Source organism: Monodelphis domestica, chromosome 2 (genome assembly GCF_027887165.1).
Source record: "Monodelphis domestica isolate mMonDom1 chromosome 2, mMonDom1.pri, whole genome shotgun sequence".
In the NCBI taxonomy this organism is placed as follows: Eukaryota; Metazoa; Chordata; class Mammalia; order Didelphimorphia; family Didelphidae; genus Monodelphis; species Monodelphis domestica.
In genome coordinates, this window is record NC_077228.1 from 95610421 (window position 1) to 95634255 (window position 23835).

Consider the following 23835-nt stretch of genomic DNA (forward strand, 5'->3'; position numbering starts at 1 on the left):
TCAAAAATTATTCTGTAAGATGGAGGCCTGTTTATTATGTGCTCTGAGAATATTTGTCAGTGCTTTTCACCTTTTTTGGCAAGGAAGTATTCATTTTTCTACCAGTAAAAGAGGATTTGGCTGAGTGCCCTGATCAGCTGAATCCCTACAATGCCCTTGATGAAATTACAGGCTGTATATGGTAACTAAAAGAGGAAGAATTTACTCTTTTCAAATGTGAGTAGGTTACATTTTCAGTTTTCAAGATGATAGTTTCATTGGCCTATGTGCACATCATAAAAACCACTCCTTTTTCAGACTTTGTTGTCAGTTGATAAAATGAAGTGAGATTTTAAAAGGAGAGGATTATTCACTGATTGGGGAATGGCTAAATATTGTGTGTTTCAGGAATGAAATGGAATATTACTGCAATATAAGATATGTTTGATAACAAGAATACAGAGAACTAGAGAAAGACTTAATTGAGTAGATGCAAAGTAAAGTATGCAGGGATAAGAAATGAATAAAATGAAGAACTAAATTAATATTAATGGGAAAAATAGTCACCACAAAACAATCAAAAGATTAATGCAAAATTAGTAAGAACAAGTATGGTCTCGAAGAATAGGTGTGAGAAAAGATGCTCTTCTCACTATTGGGCAATATTAGAGTTCTAGGTGAGTAATATTGTCTATTTTCAGAATTTTTGAAGTGTTGGTTGATATTCTGATAATTATTTTTCTTTTATTTCTGATTTTTATTTTAAAATTCTTTGATATATGGAATGTATTCTTGTGAATGTAGTAAAGAAATACAGGGCTTAATTTAGATGATACAAAAACAAGAGAAAAGATACTAATAAAATTTATTTCTAAACAAAAGAAACCCAAATAAAAACAAAGAATATTAGTTAGTGAGTCTCTGGAAATGGTCAGGTCTGAGGAAAGAGTCCACTCTTTGATTTTTACCTCAGCCCTCTTCCAGAGTAGAGCGAAGGAGAGAACTAATGGATTTCTCTCTTCTCTATGTTTCCATGCCTCAATCAGTATTTTAAATTTTCTTTCTTTCTTTTTTTAAATTTTGACAACCTGTTGATCATGAAGTGGAAACTCAGTATTGCTTTACCTGCATTTCTTTGATTATTAGTAATTGGAACATTTTCCCATTTAGGGCCTTACATAATTTGAATTTGTTGCATTGATAACTTTTTTTTCATATTAGCCTATATTTTCTTTACTTTCATAGTTTCAGATTTGAATATCTGTAAAGTATTTGTATCATCATCATAATTATCATCATCATCTGAGCTAGAATTTAATTAGTGCTTCAAGTTTTAAAATACTTTACAAATGTTATTTTATTCTCTCAATAACATGGGATATTGGTACTATAATTATTGTATTTTTTACAATGAGGAAAGTGAGGCAGAAAGAGGTTTAGTTTCCCAAGTCTTCTGGACTTTAGGTAAAATGATCAATCCACTGAGCCACTAAGTGCCAACATAGGATTCTTTTCTTTTCCTATTAAAATGTATTATTTTAAGTAATTACATTTAAAAATATTTTATATAATTATAAATAAACCAATGAGTTCAGAGTTCCCCATTAGATAATATAAATATAATTATATATTACTAGTTATATTCCTATATATTTGTGTATCTATATACATATCTTTATATATATTAGTTTAACTTAATATTCCACTTCTAACTGATCAGTTCATTTTCTTTCATAATTTGTTTTAAATGTGATATTATTACTTTATTTTGCCCTTGAATTTTTAGTACAATTTATTAAATTCTATTTTCTTTACCTGTTTTCCAGCACAATTTTATTTGATATATATTTTGCTCTATTTGACTTTGATGCATATACCTATATATATGCATATATATATATATATATATATATATATATATATATAAGCTTATTTGTCATTTTGTCTCAAGGAGTTAACTTCTATTTAAATCATTATAACTTAAAAGGGGTTGTTATTTTTTTCTTTTTTCCCCCTTGACTAAAGTTTAGAACTTATTTTATTAGACTCTTTTCATGTCATTACCATAATGGAGTAGTTGCTTTTATTGTTGTTGTTCTCATTATAATTTTTGCTATCTCCATCTTTAGAGGGGGAGGGAAGGGGATAGAAAAGAAAAGTAGAGGAAAGAATAAGGGAAGTGAAGGAAAAAAGAAAGTTGGACAGAAGAGAAGAAAGGAAGAAAATCTTTTGGTAATGTTTCAAGACATAAAGAATTTATATCACACCAAGCACACAGCTGTTTAATTAATAATTCAGGTCACTGATTTAGTATGTAAGATTCAGTACCAGATCAATTAAGTGGGCAACTTTATGCCAGCAGATAATTACAACATGAGGAATATGGTTTTATTTATTGTAGCAACTTTACTCTCTTGGTTCTCTCTTTCCAGAGAATTGTATCCTTAAAATAAATAAGTAGGAATATCAATAACAATTATGTCATTTTGGATAATAATGTAAATTATTAGTTACCTCTACTTTTGATTGATTACTTTAATTTTAAAAAAGGTTTTACATTAACTTTTGGACAATTGTTTACATTTTAAGACCTGTTCCAATAAATGATAGCAAGACACACATCATTAGCATATGGTAGAAAAAACATCTATTCAAATGTAAGTAAGAAATATTAGGCCCAGCAGTAGTTTATTACATCATTTTCTAACAGGGTAATTGGCATAAAGAAGGTATTTTAACAAATTTGCATAGGATACAATTCTACAAATAGGAAAATTTACTTTAACTTTGGGACAATTAAAAGTATCATTTTTTTCCAGGAAAAATTCTATTCTGGTCATGGTGTCACTGCATGAAGGTTAAAGTACTCATAAATGTTCATGCTGGCCAATATGTGCAAGATGAAATTTTATTGAATAAGTCAAAGGTGACAACTGATCTACAAAAATATCAGATAATTTATATGGCCTCATGTTTTTATATCAAAAAAGTAGATATATGCAATTACTAATTGGCAATAGATATAGAAATTAAGTGTAAATGTTATTCATTTTGTTTTTCATCTATTTTAACTTATTCAATAAGTGACTGTCCATAATTATATTTATAAATCATAATAATTTATTAGGGTTCATAAATAGTTCAAATAAGGAGTGCATTGTTTTCTCCAATTTTATAGACTGAAAAACAGAGGCTCTATGAGAATAGTTCTTATTTGCTAATAGTCACAGATATGATGTGTCATTTCTGAGACTTTACTTAAGGACATTCTCATGCTAATCAAAAAGTTTGTTGCTCTGATATTCTTTGACATAGAACATATTTTAAATATTATGAAGAAGATATACAATTTCTATCCACCACAAAAGCCTCTGTCCTATGAATATTCAACAATATTTTTGCCAAGATTAATATATATCAGTCAAAGAATTACTTTATATCTGGAGGTAAATATGTTTCCTTTTTTCTTTTTCGGAGAAAAGAAACCAAATAAAGACTGATTTATCTAATAATGTGTTTTCTGAGTCATTTGAGTAAGATAGAGGACTAGATATTTTCTCTAATCCTTATGATCACTCATACATTTTTAAAATACTAATTATGAGAAAGATATAAAGCAGTTTGTTGTTTTTCTACAGGCTAGGACAGGATGATTCCTTAAAAGGTAACAACTCAATGAACTAAGGACACTGTAAGCTGATCCTAACTCATAAAATACACATTGAACTCTTCAACACCACCCACCAGGTTTTAGCAGCAGAGCTGACCAAAGCTATAGCTCAGCCTTGCCCCTCCTCACCTTGTAGCAAAGATAAATAAAAAGGCAGAAATAAGCTATGATTGGGAGAGCAGTGTGACAATGAAATGTACCATAAGTCAGAACTGAGGAAGAGAATAAATGGGGGAAGAACACGATCCTTTATTTCTATAAGTCACTTCATTGAGTTTGAGGGAAAGATTCTAATTCACCTAGGGAAATGTGAATTCCCTATCCTGGGAAGGAACTGGTTTATCCCCAAAGTCAATTGTCATTGGAAGAATTTACTAATAATTTGAAGAGGAAAAAATAGTTGAAAACATTATTAGATTAAAAATTAAAAATATGAGTTTAAAATTTAAACAAAAGTTTAAATATTTCCCCTGTGGTAACTTTTGGAATTCTATAGATACTGATTATATACAAAATTCATGCAACTTTTATATAATCCTTCAAGATGTCCAGATTAGGAAGGTGAAAATTATTGGCCGATTCAATTGAATTTGTCCTCATTTTATTGAATGTATGAATCAGATATTCAATATAGAAAACATGAAATACTTTCCTAACTCACTGGAGTTAGAAAAGAATTAAGAGAAATAATTTGGATCATCAATCAGTAAGTATTAATTAAGCATATTCTGTGTTCTTAAATAAATATATAAGATATAAAAAGGAATTTTAAAAATAAACTTTTCTTGCAAGGAGCTTTAAGTCTTTTTGGAGTGATTATATTTATTAACAAAAAAGAGAAAAAATAAGCAAAATACACGATTATATAAATAAATCTAATATATTTATACTGAAATAAAATAATTCAAAGGAATGAGATTACTAATCACTTGCATAATTAAGGAAGGACTTATGTAAACATTGGCATTTGATATATACTTTGGAATAAAATTTAGAAATAAAGAACCATGAACAAATTAGTGGGGAACAAATTAGTTACGTGTCAGACTTATGGACAAAAAATAAATTATGTCCAAAAAAGACAGTGTTGTGGGGGCTGGAGTCAGGAAGGTAGCTTAGTACCAGCAAAAACTGAAACCACTCTGAGAACCCTTTCAAACAAATTTTTAAAAAGTATTTTTACATGGTTACATGATTCATGTTCTCTCCCTTCCCTCTACCCCCCTCCCCCCGCCTTGGAGCTGACAAGAAATTCTCCTGGGATATACATACATTATCACTCAATATATATTTCCATATTATTCATTTATATAATAGAATCATCTTTTAAAAGCAAAACCCCAAATATTATGCTCATAAAGAAATGATAAAATGTATTTTTTTTCTTCTGCAGGTCTCAGCACAGAAGGTGGGGGAGGGGTGTCCAGGCTCTCACTTGTACCATAGAAAATTACACTCTCTCCCTACTTTTCAAATTATGTTCAGCACGAAAGTCCTGTGACTCTCTCTTGATGTTGGGTTTGTATTTCTATATTTTATAAAATACTTTTTAAAGATTGGTATGAAATGATAGTCAGAAAAGTTTTGGCTTTTGATGCTCCCAAGTCATCATCTTGACTCCCCTAAACCAATCTTTTAAAAGTGCCTTAAAATGAAAGAAGTAAAAAAATAGAGAGGAATTTCTAACTCTTAAATTTTTTTACCATTATTATAGTAGTTAAAAATATATAGAAGCAGAGGATGTGGTACTAAGATGTACCATATAAAAAAATAGGAGATGAATAAGAAATGAGGTGGTTGCAAGGTGGTGGAAAGTAATATAAGGAAGGGGGAACAGGTGGAGTGATTAAAAGCAAAATACTGGTATGGAGGGACAGAGTGAAAGTAGAAAAGACAGGATTAGAAGAGGAAAACAAGATGAAGGGAATATCTGGATGGTAATCATAACTGTGAATATAAATGAGAAGAACTCACTCATAAAACAGAAACAGAGAGCATATTGTATTAAAACCCGGAATTCCCCATATGTTGTTTACAAGAAACATATTTGAGACAGGTAGACACACACAGAGTAAAGGTAAGGCTGGACCAAAATCTGTTGGGATTCAACTGAATTTTTTAAAAAATCAGCAGTAGAAATCATGATCTCAGACAAAGCTAAAGCAAAAATAGATAATTAAAAGAGAATTACATCTTGATACAAGGTAGTATAGACAATGAAGTAATATCAGTACTTAACATATATGCATCAAATGATATAGCATACAGATTTTTGAAGGAGAAACTAAAGGAGCTTAAGGAAGAAATAGTTAAAACTATACTAGTGGGGGTCCTTAACTTTCTCCTCTTAGAACTAGTTAAATCCAACCAAAAAACAGACAGAAAAGAAGTAAAGGTGGTGAATGTAGTTTCAAAAGTTAGAACTAAAAGATCTCTGGAAAAAGCTGAATGAGAATAAAAAGCAATATACCTTATTTTCAGGTGTATTGTGGCATCTACACAAAATTTTACCATGTATTTGGGCAAAAAATTCAAAGTCAAGTACACAAAAACAGAAATAATAAATGCTCTTTACAAATAATTATATAATTAAAGTTATACTCTATAAGTGTCATTGGAAAAACAAAACAAAAGTTTTGGAAACTAAATAATATAATATTTAAAAGGCAGCGGGTCAAAGAACAATTTGTAAAAATAATAAATAATTTAACTAAGAGAATGACAATGTTGAGACAATATATCAGAATTCATAGGATATAGTCAAAACAGTATTTAGGGGAAAATATAAATCCCTAAATGCTTATATCAATAAAATAGAGGGAAAAAACAGGTCAATGAAGAGGGGAAACAACTAAAATAACTGGAAAAAGGTCAAATTAAAAATCACAAATTAAGTACTAAATTAGGAGTCATAAAATCAAACAAGAAGCAAATAAAATTGAAAGCAAAAGAAGTGTTAAAAAATAAATAAGTCTAGGAGTTGGTATTTTGGAGAGAAAAAAAAACAAAATAAAATAGAGAGAACATTGCTTAATTTGATTTTAAAAAAGGAAAGAATCAAATTACTATTACAAAAATGAAAAAGGTGATTTCACCTCAAATGAAAAGAATTTAAAGGAATCAGAAGATATTATGCCTAATTATATGACAAAAATCCCATAATCTAGGTGAAATGGATAAATAGTTAGAAAAATATAAATTGCCTGGATTAACAAAAGAGGAAATAGAATAATACTGAAGCAAGCCCATATCAGAAAAAAATAATTGAACAAGCCATCAAGGAACTTCCTAAGACAAAATCCCCAGGAGCATATTGAATCACGAATTATCCAAAGAACATTTAAAGAACAATTATTCCCAATGTCACACAAACTATTTGACAAAATAAAAAAAGAAGGAGCCCTACTAAAATAATTTTCATATCATAAATATGGTGCTGATACCTAAGCCAGGAAGAACAAAAACAGAGAAAGAAAATTACAGACCAAATTCCTTAATAAATATTTATGAAAAATCCTAAATAATATATTAGCAAAAAGGGTATATCAATATATTACAAGAATTGTTCACTATTACCAGGTGGGGTTTATACAAGGAAGGCAAGGCTGTTTTAATATTAGGAAAACTATCAGCATAATGGACCATATAATAATCAAAATAACAGAAATTACATGATTATCTCAATAGAAGCAGAAAAAGCTTTGAACAAAAACCAAAATCCATTCCTATTAAAAATATTAGAAAACATCATAACAAAAGGGTGTTTTCTTAAAATAAAAAGTAGTATTTATTTAAAAGCATCAGCAAGAATCATCTGAAATGTATATAATTCCAAAGCTTTCCCAATAAGGTCAGGAGTGAAGCAAGGATGCCCATTATCAACATTATTATGGAGAAAAAAGAAACTGAAGGAAGTAAAGTAGGTAATGAGTAAACTCAACTATCACTTTTTGTGGATGATATGATGGTAAACTTAGAGAGTCCCAAAGAATAAACTAAAAAACTAGTTGAAAATTAATAACATTAACAAAGTTACAGGATACAAAGTAAACTCAGATAAATCGTCAGCATTTCTATATATTTCTAATAAAGCCCAGAAGCAAGAGTTAAAAAGAGAAGTGCCATTTAATTCACTCTACTGTTCACTTCCATTTTATGGGTGAGTTCATCCCATTTACATTCAGAGTTATGATTACTAATTACTATTTTTTAACTAATTCTATTAATTACTATTTTTTCCTATTTGATCTTGTTCTATTCCAATTCATTCTAATCCTCCTAACCAGTGTTTTGCTTTATCCCTTCACTTTCCCCTCCCTCTAATCACCTCTCCCTACTCATGTCTTATTCCCCTTCTACTTCTCTGTAGGGTAAGATATATTTTGATACCTCAATGAGTATATGTGTTTTTCCCTCTCTGGGCCAGAGAAACTCCATTTAAAATCACTCTAGATAGTTTAAAAAAATAGGAATCTACTTATGAAGATAAATGCAGAAATTATATGAACATAATTACAAAATATTTTTCTCAAAAATAAAATTAAATCTAAATAATTGGAAAAAATATTAATTGCTCATGGGTAAGCTGAGTTATTATAATGAAAGGATAATCTTACCTAAATTAATTAACTTATCCAGGAGTATGCCAATCAATGTACCAAAAAAACTATTTTAAAGAATAAGAAAAAAACAGTAACAAAATTCCTTTGGAAGAACAAAAGGTCAAGAATATCAAAATAACTGAAGAAAAAATTAAAGGATGGTGGCCTATCCATACCAGATCTCAAACTGTAGTTGTAAGCAATGATCATCAAAACAATATGATATTAAGAAGAGGAACATTTTATTAATTTAGTTGAAATGGAATAGATTAGTGGTAAATGACCTCAGTATTCTATTATTTGATAAACCCAAAGTAAATGGTCAAAGGGTATAAATAGGAAGTTTTCAGATGAAGAAATCAAAGCTAATAAACATATTAAATGTTCTAAATTCCTCAAAAATAGAGAAAATCAAGTTAAAACAACCCTGGATTACCACCCCACAGCTACTCCATTCCCAGAACCATAAATTCCCTGAGGACAATTGTGTCCCTCCTAGTCATTTTACATGTTCATATCAAAAATTAGAGAGGGATATGGGCTTTGCATCAACAACTAGAAAAGTTTAAGACAAATTTAATTTGTATTTATTAGAATATGATGAATACCATATTTATATGCACATATTAATGTTGAGATTGAAAATAGGATTCAATACCCAATATTTACAAATTTCAAATACTCAATTGTTCAATATGCTTTCATTTCAAATTATTATGTTTTATTTTATAGTCTATTTTTTTTTTCATTTTAAATGTGAGGAAACTATAGTTTGTGAACTTTAAAAACTACTCCACCCTACTTAGATCGTACTTTAGGGGAAGATAAAGTTGTAATCTCCTGATTGAACAATGAAGGTACTTAGTTCTCACCTTACAGTGAAGCTAGAACTTTAAGCTAAGTCTATTTTTAGATCTAATACAAAAAAGTGTTAAGTAACTATAAAGGTTAAATTAATCACAAAAAGGTCAAGTAACTCACAAAAGGTGAACTTAGCAAAGAAGTGATAAGTAACTCTAAAGATATAATCAAATCAAAGAAGGTGAGAACAAAGAAGGCAGTCCTGGAGAAAAAGCCTTTAATGTGATTGGTAGATGTGAAAATTTAGAGGAGGAGACAGAAGGATGAAAGGTATACATACATATATATATATATATATATATATATATATATATATATATATATGAGATTTTTCGTCCCTCAATGACTCTCTCTTTCTCTTTCCCTGATTGGCGGTGGAGAGTTAGCTGAGAGCTGCATGCTGAGCCTTTTGTCATCTTAGCATGGCTAAAAGCTATTTTCTGGTTCAGTGATGAGTTTCTGGCTAAATTTTCCTCCTTTACTTTCCAACTTTTTCCTCTCAAAAGCCTCTAATCATCTTCAGAGACCTAGAGGCAGGGAGTTTAAAACTTCCCCTGGCATAGACCAGGTAGGAGAAATCCTATATTCTCTTCCCTCTTTCTCCTTAAATTCTTTCCCTGTATATTAATTAAATTAACATAAATTTCCAGACTGACTTGGGAATTTTATTTGGTGAACATTTAAATCTAGATTTAAAGTCACAACCCTAAAATTATCTGACAAGTTGAATGAGACTAAGCAAATTATACAAGATCACAAATTTAATTAGTGACACAGTTGAGTCTTGAACCAAATATCTTTAAAAAATAGAAATACTTCAGAAAATAAATATTTTACAATCTAATATCAGAAGCATAAGCAAATAATATCAACCACAACCTGGTATTTCTTCTCCTGGGGACATTTCTCTCTTACCTTGTTGCAGTCTTTGACCTTGACTCATGCTGTTTTGTCTGGTTCTCTTTCTCTCCCTGATTTTTAATCTCTAGTTTAAGCTTGACATTCTCAATTAGGCCCCAAAAGTTTCTGAGCTGGTTTTCTCTTTATTATCTGTGTCCATCATAGAATCTGATCTCTGTTTTTCTGACTCTGACTCAGAATATCAGCATTACTTTTGATTATATCATTGCTTCATGATTTTACTTGTTCCTGGATGTTACAACACTAGCAATTCATGCAAATATTTAGTTTCAGCATGAAGTAGTCATGGGCACCCTCTTAAGATATGTTAATGCCAATTTTATTACATATATAAATTTAATTGTCCCCTTATAGCTTGCTACAATCAATAATAATGATAACATTTTGCCTACAATAATAGTTTCAAACTCATTGGTTTTGGTCTGTAAGTACTGGTAAAGGAAGAATTAGCATTTCCCAACTTTGATATATTATATTGTATCAGGAAATGTATGGAGATAATCATGACTTTAAAAAAAAACCCTTATCTTCAGTCTTGGGATTAATACTGTGTTTTAGTTCCAAGGTTGAAGAGTGGTAAGGGTTAGGCAATGGGAGTTAAGTGACTTGCCCAGGGTCACACAGCTGGGAAGTGTCTGAGGCTAGATTTTATCCTAGGACCTCCCATCTCTAGGCTTGGCTCTCACTCCACTGAGCTATCCAGCTGCCCCCATGACTTATTTTTAATATAAAAGGCTCTCAAAACTAAAAGCTTGGGAATGTCATGATGTATTCTATTGAGAAAAAATCTAGTCTGTTATTCACTCTAAAGGAGTAATCACTGAAACATATAGGAACATGAGATTGAACTTTGAGGAACTATATAAAAATGTATGTGCATTTCAATGTATCTAAATAAAAAGCTACATCTGCAAAGTATCAAAGGCTGCCTTCGTAAACTGGTGTAATTACTAGTGAATGTTTTCAAGGAAGACTTTATAACCAGCTGTAGGCTATAGACTTAAACTGTACTATAATGAATATATCTTCCTTACTGGGTAATTCACTTTTATAGCTTTATACATAGAAAAACTATGTGGTTTGAATAGTTAAGTATTAGGCTTTTTGTATTACTAGTATTTAATTGATTAAATACATTTTCTCCAGTAGAGAAAAATAAAAATACCATATAACATGACAGATTATACATTTTTGTACTTGGAACATAAGTATAAATACGAAAAATTTCCTAATTGTTCCTTAATTAGACAACAACTGATCAGAAGGAAATTACAAAGGTCCCTTGTCTATCTCTGGGTGCAAGACTTGTTGCATAGCCCATGACCAGATCCAGGTTGTAGTCCTCTGTCACAGCCTCAGCGTGAGGAGGGGCACATAAAATCACTAGGCCACAAGGAAGAAAAGGACTCTGGTCACAGTTCCAAGGCAGAAAAGAGTGCTTGTCATCACTCACTGACCAGAGCACAGGCTAGGAGAGTATGAAACACCTTTCCATTCATAATATTACTCGGAAGAACTAAAAGCAGATAGGTTCCCCTGAGCCATCTCTGAAGGCATCTACATGAAAGATGAGAAGCTGGGAATAGTGCTCCCTTCACTACAGGTATACATTCCAAATTTAACAGATATTTTTTTTAATCAGAAGGGGAAAAAGTCTGGAAAATGAGCAAATAACAAAAAGTAAAACCCAATGTAGAAATTTGCTTTGGTGGCAGAGAAGAAAAGAAAGCAAACTCAACAAATCTCCAAGGCTGTATTCAAAGGCTCTAAGAAAAACATGAATTATGCTCAAGCATAAAAATAATTAATGGAAAAGTTTAATGATTTAAAGACATCAAATAAGAGAGGAAGAAGAAAAATTTCAAAAAGAAAAAGGATAGAGGAAAATCATGAAAAAAGTCAACAACTTGGTAAAGGAGGTACAAAAATACTCAAAAAATAAATAAATAAAAACAGAATAGGTAAGTTAATGAAATGAGGCAAAAAAAATTGGCTGAAGAGAACTTCTTAAAAAGTAGAATGAGCCAAATGGAAAAAAAAGATTTACAAAAATACACTGATGATGATCTTCTTAAAAGTCAGAATTGGCCCTATGAAAAAAGAAGCACAAAAATTTACTGAAAAGTTTTTTTTTTTTAATTTAGAATATTTTTCCATGGTGACATTATTTGTGATTTTTCACACCTGTCTTCCCTCCTCCCTCCTGGTCCTGACAAGCAATTCCACAAGTTTATACATGTATCACTGTTAAAAACTTATTTCCATGTTATTCATATTTCCAATAGAGTGATCTTTTGACATCAAAAACCTAATCATATCCCCATCAAACAATATGATCAATCATATGTTTTTCTTGTGCATTTCTGTTCCCACAGTTCTTTCTCTGGATATGGATAGCATTCTTTATCCTAAGTTTCTCTGGACTGTCATGAATCATTGCATTGTTCCTAGTAGAAAAGTCTATTACATTTGATTGTGCCATAATGTATCAGTCTCTGTGTACAATGTTCTGGTTCTGCTCCTTTCACTATGCCTCAATTCCTGGAGGACTTTCCAGTTGACAGAGAAATCCTTTAGTTCATCATTTCTTTCAGTACAATATTATTCCAACAGATACCACAATTTGTGTACCCCAATCAAAGGACACTCCCATCATTTTCCGATTTTTTGCCACCACAAAGAATGCAGCTATAAATGTTTTTGAACAAGTATTTTTCCTCATTATCTCTTTTGGGTACAAACCCAGTGGTATGGCTGGATCAAAGGGCAAGCATTATTTTAAAGCTTTTTGCACATAATTCCAAATTCCCTCCATAATTGTGGGACCAATTCACAACTCAACTAGTAGTGTATTAGTGTCCCAACTTTGTCAATCCCCTCCAACATTTGTCACTTTCCTTTGCTACCATATTGACCAGTCTGATAGGTGTAAGGCTGTACCTGGGAGTTATTTTTATCTTAATTTCTCTAATCAGGAGGGATTTAGAACACTTTTTCATGTACTTATTGATAATTTTGAGTTCTTCATATGAAAGCTGCCTCTTCATGTCCCTTGACCATTTGTCAAATGGGGAATGGCTTCACTTTGTTTTTTTTTGGAGATTTGACTTAGTTCCTTATGTATTTGGGAAATTAAACCTTTTTTCAGAAAGTTTTATTCTGAAAATATTTTCCCAGTTTATTGTTTTCTTTCTAATTTTTGTTACATTGGTATTGTTTGTCCAAAAATTTTAATTTGATATAATCAATGTAATTTACTTTACATTTTATAATGTTCTCTATCTCTTGCTTGGTCTTAACTTCCTTTCTTTACCACAGATCTAACAGGGTATACTATTTTATGTGAACCTAATTTATTTATGATTTGAGGAAAATAATTCTTTAAAATGCAGAATGGACCAAATGTAAGGGGAAGTATAAAAGCTCACTCAAGAAAATCATGCCTTCCCATGTGGAACTATGCCAAAAGTGCTTTAAATTCCTGCCTGCCCTTTGATCCAGTCATACCACTACTGGGTTTGTACCCCAATGAGATACTAGGGAAAAATACTTGTACAAAAATATTTATAGCTATGTTCTTTGTGGTGGCCAAAAATTGGAAAATGAGGGGATGCCCTTTAATTGGGAAATGACTGAACAAATTGTGGTCTCTGTTGGTGATGGATTACCATTGTGCAGAAAGGAATAATGAACTGGAGGAATTCCACGTAAACTGGAATGACCTACAGAAATTGAGGCAGAGTGAAAGGAGCAGAACTAGGAGAACATTGTACAAAAAAACTGATACACTGTAACACAATCAAACACAATGGACTTCTGTACTAGCAGCAATACAATGATACAGAACAATTCTGAGGGACTTATGAGAAAGAACACTATCCACATCCAGAGAAAGAATCGTGAGAGTAGAAACACAGAAGAAAAAATATTTCCTTGATTATATGGTTCAATGGGGATAGGATTGGAAATGTAGACTCTAAATGATCACTCTATTGTAAATATTAATAATGTGGAAATGGGTCTTGATCATGACACATGTAAAATCCAGTTATATTGCTCCATGGACTATTGGAGGGGGATGGGAGGATAGGAGGAAAAGAATAAAAATCATGTAACCATGGAAAAATCTTCAAAAATAAATAAATAAATGAATACATTTTTAAAAAGAAAAAGAAAATCATGCCTTCCAAATGACTTTAAAGTATGCATACCCTTTGATCCAGCAATACCACTATTAGGTTTGTACCCCAAAGATATAAGAAAAAATGTTTGTACAAAAATATTCATAGCTGTGATCTTTGTGGTGTAAAAAAATGGATTTGAACTCTGGACTTCAATCCCCACAAGCCCTTGCTCCACTTCCACAAAATGCTTTGTAATCTCACTGAATTCTCAGGTGGGCCGAGATCGAGAAGGGATTTAACCTGATTGCAAAGGCTTTTGTGGTCTTTTTGGACTTCCGTTTTGGAGCAGATGCAGCTCTTCCATGATGTGAGATTATCTTGTCTAGGCCTCTCTGGCCTAGGCATGTGTTTCTTATCCTCTATTTTCTTTAATCCTTAATCTTTAATAAACCTCATAAAAATATAATACTCCTTACAGAGAGAAACTAATTTCTACCTCCCTCAGTCTCCCCTAAATTTTAATCTTTACAGTGGTAGGAAAAAATTGGAAAATAAGGGGGTGTCCTTCAATTGGGAACAACTGAACAAATTGTAGTATATGATGGTGATGAAATACAATTGTGCAACAAGAAACAATAAATTGCTTGATTTCCATACAAGTTAGAAAGGCCACTACAAACTGATGCAGACAAAAATGAGCAGAACCAGGAGAACATTGTGTGAAGAAACTGAAACATTAGGGGACAGTTATATGTAATCAACTTTGCTACTGATAGTAATGCAATGATCCAAGACAATCCCAAGGGACTTATGAGAAAGAATGACATCCACATCAAGAGAAAGAACTTTTGGTGTAGAACTACAGAAGGAAACCATTTGGTTTATTACCTGTTTATGTGGGTAAAGAATGTGGAGTTTTGGTTTTTAAAAGATTAATCTATTACAAAAACAAATAATATGGAAATAAGTATTGAATGATAATATATATATAACCCAAATGGAATTGCTTGTCAGCTCTGGGAAAGGGGAGGGAAAGTAGAAGAACATGAACCATGGAACCATGGAAAAATACTTAAACTAACAAACAAAAAAGAAAATCATGCCTTAAAAATTAGAATTGGACAAGTGGAAGTTAATGACTCCATGAGACATCAAGAAGTAATCAAACAAAGACAAAGGAATGAAAAAAAAATTAGAACAAAATAGAAATATTAAATGGAAAAACAAATGACCTAGAAAATAAATCAAGATATAATCTAAGAATCATGGGATTACCTAAAAGTCATGATAAAAAAAACAAACCTAAAACATCATGTTACAAGAAATTACCAAGGAATATTGCCCTGATAGTCCAGAACCAGAGGATAAAATAAACATTGAAAGAATTCAACAATCACCTCCTGAAAGAGTTTGCAAAAGGATATCTTCTAGGAATGTTATAGGAAAATTCCAGAATTCCCAAGTCCAAGAGAAAATATTACAAGCAGCCAAAAAAGACAAAATTCAAGTATGGAATCACATCAGAATACAGGTCATTCCCCAATTGATAAATGGCCAAAGGACATGAACAGGTAATTGTCAAAGTAACCAAATCTCCCTTTAGTCATGGAAAGATGTTTTAAATCACTTTTAATTAGAAATTATAAACTTTAATTAGAAAATGTAAATTAAAACAACTGTGACTTAACATCCCACACCTATCAGATTGATTATCATACCAAAAAAGAAAAATGATAAAAAACCTTTGGAGGGAATGTGGGAAAATTGAGAGAGGAATATATTTTGGGCTGAGTTGTGCACTGATTCAACCATTCCAAAGAGCAATTTGGTCCTATGCCCCAAAAGTTATTAAACTGTACATATTCTTTGACCCAGCAATACCATTAGTAGATTTGTATCCAAAAGAGATATTTTTAAAAGAATTACCAATATGTAAAAATATTGAAAGTAGCTCTTTGTAGGGGAAAAGTGTTGAAAAGTGAAGGGATATCCATCAATTGGGGAATGGGGATAATTATTTTTAATAGAATACTACTGTAAATGGTAGGCAGGTAGAACAAATAAAAAACTGGAAAGACTTAAATGAACTGAAGCATACTGAAATAAGAAAAAGTAAGATAATACTATACTGTGATGGCAATACTGTATGATGGACAACTGTGAATAACAGCTATTCTGAGCAATAAAATAATACAAAATAATTCAAAGGTCTCATGATAAAAATTGCCATCTGCTTCCAGAGAAAACTGATGGAATATGAATCCAGACCAAAGCAGATGTTTTTTTTTACTTTCTTAATTTTTTTTGGTTCAAGTTTCTTTCAGAAAAGGTTTAAAATGGAAAAAAAAATGTTTTACATGATTTACCATGAGATTGCTTACCATTTCATCAAGATTTGGAATAGAGGGAGAAATTGAGACTCAAAATTATTTTTAAACTATTGGAAACTGTATTTACATGTTTTGGGAAAATTATAAGAAAAAAAGAAAAAAATGTTCTTAGGGAAATGAGGATTCCTTCACATAGGTACTTAATAAACACCTGATAGTATTGATGATTATGATATTATTGATGTCAATAATCTCACAGAAGTCAAGAATAATATCTAACCTATCCAAGACTATTTTTAGGCAAAAATTAAAATAATGGTGTTAAAAGTGCCAAAGTTGTGATGGAATCACTTATCCGTATTTCAAGAAGCAGTAAATTAAACTCCTACTTTCCCCTCAATAAAGGTTCTTTCCATTTCTCTTGAAAAATAATAAAATAATGAGATTATAAAATAGTCACATGTAAAATGAACAGAGGTATGAATGATTTCTTTTGACTCCTTCATAAGTTGAATTTAAGTGGAACAAATTTGTGTAGTCATTGACCTCACTCCCTCTTCCAGAAACATCCAATTCCAATGACAAAAAAAATCAAGACAACTGATGATACCTTGGGATTCAGTAGAAGATCCTGACATCTCTGATTTCTAAACAAACTTTAAGTACTCCACAATACCTTCTTCCACTGCCTACATGGTCATTGGAAAAAATTGTTCTCATTTTTCCATTCTACCTTTAGAGAGTCTTCACCTGCTTTGAGTAGACATTCCCCTAAGTCAATGATGAGTTTGAGGCCCATCAATTACCCTTAACTTGGTTAAGCAGACCCACTGAGACTATTTTATCAGGGTGTGGCTAGTGGGATTACTATAGCTTTTTGGATCAACAGGCATACTTCAAAAGATGAAAGCAGCCTTAAAAAAAGGCTCAACAAACCCTCACAACAAAAGTACTAGCCTCCTGTAAATACCCTCTACACCAATATAGAAGACTATGTCATATGATGAAAGAGATGAACATTAGGTTAAATAAATTTCAGAGGGATGGAAATAAGCATGTATGTGGCATGTGCTAAACACATTTATTTATAAAAATATTTGAAAGCAGAGTTAGAATTGGAACCTAGAGCCTCCTGATTTCCAGTATGTGATAAGTGATAAAAATCTATATAGTAATAGTCAATATATATAATTATATAAATAATATTTAATAAGTATTTACATAGTTCTCTAATGTTTGAGTGGCACTTTACATGTCATTTCAGAGAAAAACAGTTCTGAGAGCTCAATCCTAAAAAAGAAAAAAATTAAATCTCTAGTTATTAACTCTACATTATTAGATCTTGACTGACCTAGTTATTTTGGGAGTTTCATCATTAAAGTCTGAAAATAAATCATGTATTAGTTTTTGCTATGGAAATTCATGACACCAACTAAAGTGAGAAGAATACAAACTGTATTGAAAGATTTAATATTCCCAGTCTTGAAATAATAAATTTTATGTACTTTTTACATTTCTTTCTATTTTTTAAAATTATTTATATATTCTTTCTCCATAAGCCTTATTTCCTTTTCAGAGTATTGTCAGAAATCTAAGAAATCTTTGGTGAAATGGCAATCATCAATAGATAGCTTGTCTGATTTTTATTTCTTCTGATCTTTATTTTCCCTAAAATAGGTGAATATTTTTTTTTCTAAAACTGATATACCAATTTTCTAGGAATCACATATAAAATGCTTCCATCACCTAGAACATGCAACCCCCCACCAAAAATAAATATAATAAATCACAAAAATAATGTTGCACTGAAATGATGTTCTGAAGACTTGCCTCAGAAGAAGCTGAAAATCTCCCTAATGTCTCTTTTTTGGTTCCCTTTTCAAATCTCTTCTCTTCTTCATTCCAGTTTTTAGGATATGACTGATCCTAGAGCAAAGCCCTCCTTGCTCTCATAATTGACTTAGTTTAGGAAAAAAACTAAATATTTTAGATTTTTAAAATAATTGTTATCTTAGTGTTGGAAGGCTTTCTAGTGACAAAATTGATACTATTAATTGCATATCTTTCATACAAACTTACAAGACAACAGTAGAAATCAAAAAGTAAACAAAGAATCAAAAGTTCAATAATAAAGATTTGGGACCCATAGAACAAACAACAGATGTAATAATAAGATAGTCTTCTGTATTTTGGTTATGGATTATGTATTATCTTGGAATTTCCTCATTTTATCAGATTTTCACTTTTTCCTTTACTCAGATCCAGACTAAACAGCATATACGTGAGTAATGGTTTACAAGATGAAATGTTAAATTAAATGTAATTTGACATAAAAATTAACTTTTTGAGATTAAATTATAAGAGAAATAATGAGGAGCTAATACTAAAACAACTTCAATCCAACCTGGGGGCACATTTTTATTGATATCTTTATATTATGTTTATATCTTAATATTTATCACACCACTTCCTCCAGCAAGTTATTCTTTGTTCCACAGGGGAGAGAGATGGAAAGACAGACAGATGAAGGGAGAGATCGAGAAAAGAGCAAAATAAAACCAAAACATCAACTGATTCAAAAAATATATTCAATATTTTATACCTGAGAACATTTTCTGTCATAGATTTAGGCCTGCCATTTTACTTTCCATATTTACAGTATAAAATGATATTAATTTAAAACAAGGCCCTATTTTTGTAAGACATTAAGACTTTGTAAGACTAAGATATACAAATATGATCCCTGTAATATTATATATATTATGATATATACAGTCATTCCCCACTATTTGGGTATCTGCATTATTTTAAGATGGTCAATGAAATAATTTTCATATTTAAAAAATAAAAAAACAACCCTGAAATGTTAGTATTATTTTCCATAAGAAACAGCTTTTTACACTATAAGTTATTTTTCCAATGACTGAAATAATTTCTTTTAGTCTACCAATAGCAGTATAATCCACTTTGAACAAAATTGAACAAAATCCAAATTGATCAAAAACTGGACTTGGAGTTGACTAGTGTGCACTAAATTCTTCCTCTCTCACTGCATGGCCTTAGACATGTCCCTCTATCAGTCAGAGCTTTGAAACACTAGTATTTTAAATTAAAGGTTATCATTTTTGGCTTTTATGGTCTCTTCTAACTCTAAGTGTATGATTCTTTGACTATGAGATTAAGGATTCAACCTGTGACTACAGGACAAAATAAATATCCCAGAAATGCTTGGTAATCTATTGCTTTGAATGAATTCAAAGAATCAAATATACTACTCTCTATGTATTGCACCTGATTGGACATGTATAGAAAGAAAATTATATTCTAAAATAATATCACCACTGACACATAAAGGGAAAAAGGATAAACAAATGAAACAAAGTTGAAAGATACATTATGCAAAATACAATATATTATATACTTATGAACTAACTCTTAGATGTACATCAGTGTGGTAATTGCTTAGAGGAGAAGCAAAGTTTTGGCCAAAAAATAATCCTTACCCTTTGAGAATATGAAATTTTATTTGCTTATAGATCATCAAGCAAAAATATATCATTAAGTTTGGAAGTCAATCTAGTATATCTATCAAATCACAAATCAAACCTGAAAGACCATATCAATTGGTGAAGGCTTAATGTTCAAAATGAAAAAGGAAGTTTTAACTAGAATTATCTACATTACTTACAATGTAGATCATTGTCATCAGATAAATTGTTTGGTGGACATTATTTGTTCATCAGTTCTCTTGTTCCTCTATTTTTCTTTACTTAATTGTTGAATTCTGGAGGGATGCTATGTTTTTGAACTGGGCATTTAATAGCATTTGGATGATGTATTTTGGAAAGAAGGCCTGGAATCTAACTCATCCAATTACTTTTTAATGATAGTTTTTTCTCCCCCCCTTAGCAGTGTGAATGAAGTACAATGTTTTAGAAAATACATAATTTTCTCCCCAAAATTGGTTTCTGCCAATAACAGAAGCAGATTTTATTGTGAAGTGCTGCATATATTTGGTTGTGATATCTCTGAAAATTGCTTTTATAGAGTGAAGGGAAATATGTCTTAGTAAAAGATCATGACTCACTGAATATAGTAATTACATGAATGAATGACAAGTTAGCATTAAAAATATGCTCTATTACCTGAAACTGAACAATTTTCATTTTATCTCATTGTCACGACCTGATACTTTTGGTAAATTAGAGGGATGTCATGTAGTAACTGCTGAATTTGCAGATGTTAGAAAAATTCATAAAGTCTCAGTAAGCATTTTTCATCCAGCAGAATAAATGTATGCCATAAGTTGTCTGTTCTCTTTAGACATGTTGGGTTCCCCCCCCCCTTATTGGGGCATCACGATTCTGTGCATCATTTCATAGCATTATGCCAGTGTGTACAACATATTTTTGCACCTGATCAAAAAGTACTGTTCCAATAAGAAATGAATAATTATAAATCTGTGCCTAGATTGAATCATAAGAATTGCAATGCTGTCATTATTCAGGTAAGGAGAAACAAGCTTCTCTGTTTCTCTCTCTCTCTCTCTCTCTCTCTCTCTCTCTCTCTCTCTCTCTCTCTCTCTCTCTCTCTCTCTCTCGATCCATTTACAATACAAATTATAACTTTCATCCCTTAATCTGATGGCATTGGAATTTCACATGCCCCTTACCCAAAGAGAAATCTCTATCATATATATGCTACTTTTGCACAAATAGCTGAAATAAAAACTATTTTGCTTTGATTGAAGAAAATCACTATAACTCTAAAAAATCCAGTAGTGCCAAGGAATAGATGCAGCCAGATCAAGTATTTGTGCCATGAGTTTTTTTTTTATATTTTAGAGGAATTGTTTAACACAAAAATTCATGTATATATATAGTGATATAGCAATTTTTGTACCTAGTACAAGTAGTATAAAAGACACTGAAGCAAACAATCTGAAATACACATCGAATAAAAAGAAAATTTAAGGCTATCAGTAGAGTGAAGTGAGGTTAAAACCCTTCTCTTTTGAGATGAGATAGAAAAGCAGATCTACTCTTAAGAGATTTCCAAGGCAGAGACAGGTAGCCCACAATCTATTTTCCTTCTTTTTCAAATAACAATTCCAACCAATGAGGTACTGAATTCATTATTTATAAATTATTGAGATGATTTTATTAGTACCCTATAAATTTTCACGTTAATTCTGTGAATATATTTCATATACAAAAATACACACAGAACACCACACTATTCTGAATGTTGGTTCACATTGAAATTTCAGTGTGAGAGACAGATTATTACTTTATTTCAGAAGTTCTAATATGACAAAGAGAATCCAGATGCATTTTGGAAGAAATTTCAGCATCTTGGTTTATTCCATACTCAGAAAATCTGAAAAATGAAGACATGGCTTAATATCTTCTTTTCACATCCATTATAGGACATGTTCAATGTAGGGGGAAAGGGAGGGGGGAGTAGATACATAGATAAGATATGAAAGTCACAAAAAATTAACAAATAAATTACTGCTTAGTGACTTTAGGATTTAAATTTAGTTCCCGCTGAAAATTCCCTCATACCAAAGTGCTACTAATTTTAACCTTTTAAAATAATTATTGCAAAATCCAGGAACCAAAATTGTATGATTAACAAATATACCCAATTAAAATTATAGATGACAACTTGATTTCCCATAACTTCCTCTGTCCACACCAGAGTCTTGTTTCATTCTTTTAAAAGAAGATCTCCAAAAAGGAACATTGTAAAAGGCACAGTGGTCCCTGATTTTTCCCCCACTAAGAACTGGATATTGTATTAGTTTTTATCAGTTTACCTATTTTCAACTCATAGTCACCATGTGTTGATGCTAATCTCTATACTCTCTTATCTTTCTCTATTTTACAATCTTGTTTTCTTCCCATAATTATTAAAAGTCGCACTATGCCCACACTTCTTGGCCTGCATTTCATTTTTAGATATGCAACAATTCCATTTTATTTTATTTTATTTATTTATTTATTGATTGATTGATTGATTGATTTTTGGTTGCAATTCACTACCTCCCCTCCACTCACCCTTTCCATAGCCGACACGCAATTTCATTGGGTATTACTTGTGTCCTTGAACATAACCTATTTCCATGTTGTTGTTTGTATTATGATATTCATTTAGAGTCTACATCCCCAACCATATCCCTTCGACCCATGTATTCAAGCAGTTGTTTTTCTTCAGTGTTTTTACTCCCATGGTGTTTAATCTGAATGTGGATAGTGGTTTTTCTTGTAGATTCCTCTGAGGTGTTCAGGATCACTGCATTGCCACTAATGGAGAAGTCTATTACATTTGATCGTACCAAAGTGTATCAGTCTCTGTGTACAATGTATTCCTGGTTCTGCTCCTCTCACTCGGCATCAATTCCTGGAAGTTGTTCCAGTTCCCATGGAATTCCTCCACTTTATTATTCCTTTAAGCACAAAAGTATTCCATCACCAACATATACCACAATTTGTTCAGCTATTCCCCAATTGAAGGGCATCTCCTAATTTTCCAATTTTTTGCCACAACAAAGAGAGCATCTATGAATATTTTTGTACATGACATTTTCCTTATTTTCTCTTTGGGGTGCAAACCCAGCAGTGCTATGGCTGGATCAAAAGACAGACAGTCTTTTAGTGCCCTTTGGGCATCATTCCAAATTGCCCACCAGAATGGTTAGACCAATTCACAACTCCAATAGCAATGCATTAATATCCCAACTTTGCCACATGCTCTCCAACATTCATTACTTTCCTTTGCTGTCATATTAGCCAATCTGCTAGGTGTGAGGTGATACCTCAGAGTTTTTTTGATTTGCATTTCTCTGATTATAAGATATTTAGAACACCTTTTCATGTGCTTATTAATAGTTTTGATTTCTTTAACTGAAAATTGCCTATTCATGTCCCTTGCCCATTTATCAATTAGAGAATGGCTTGATTTTTTGTACAATTGGTTTAGCTCTTTATAAATTTGAGTAATTAGACCTTTGTCAGAGGTTTTTGTAATGAAGATTGTTTCCCAATTTGTTGCTTCCCCTCTAATTTTGAATGCATTAGTTTTGTTTGTACAAACCCTTTTTAATTTGATGTAATCAAAATTATTGATTTTACATTTTGTGATTTTTTTCTAACTCTTGCTTGGTTTTAAAGTCATTCCTTTCCCAAAGATATGACATGTATAATATTCTGTGTTCAACTAATTTACTTATAGTTTCCTTCTTTATATTCAAGTTATTCACACATTCTGAGTTTATCTTTGTGTAGTGTGTGGGATGTTGATCCAAACCTAATCTCTCCCATGCTGCCATCCAATTTTCTGAGCAG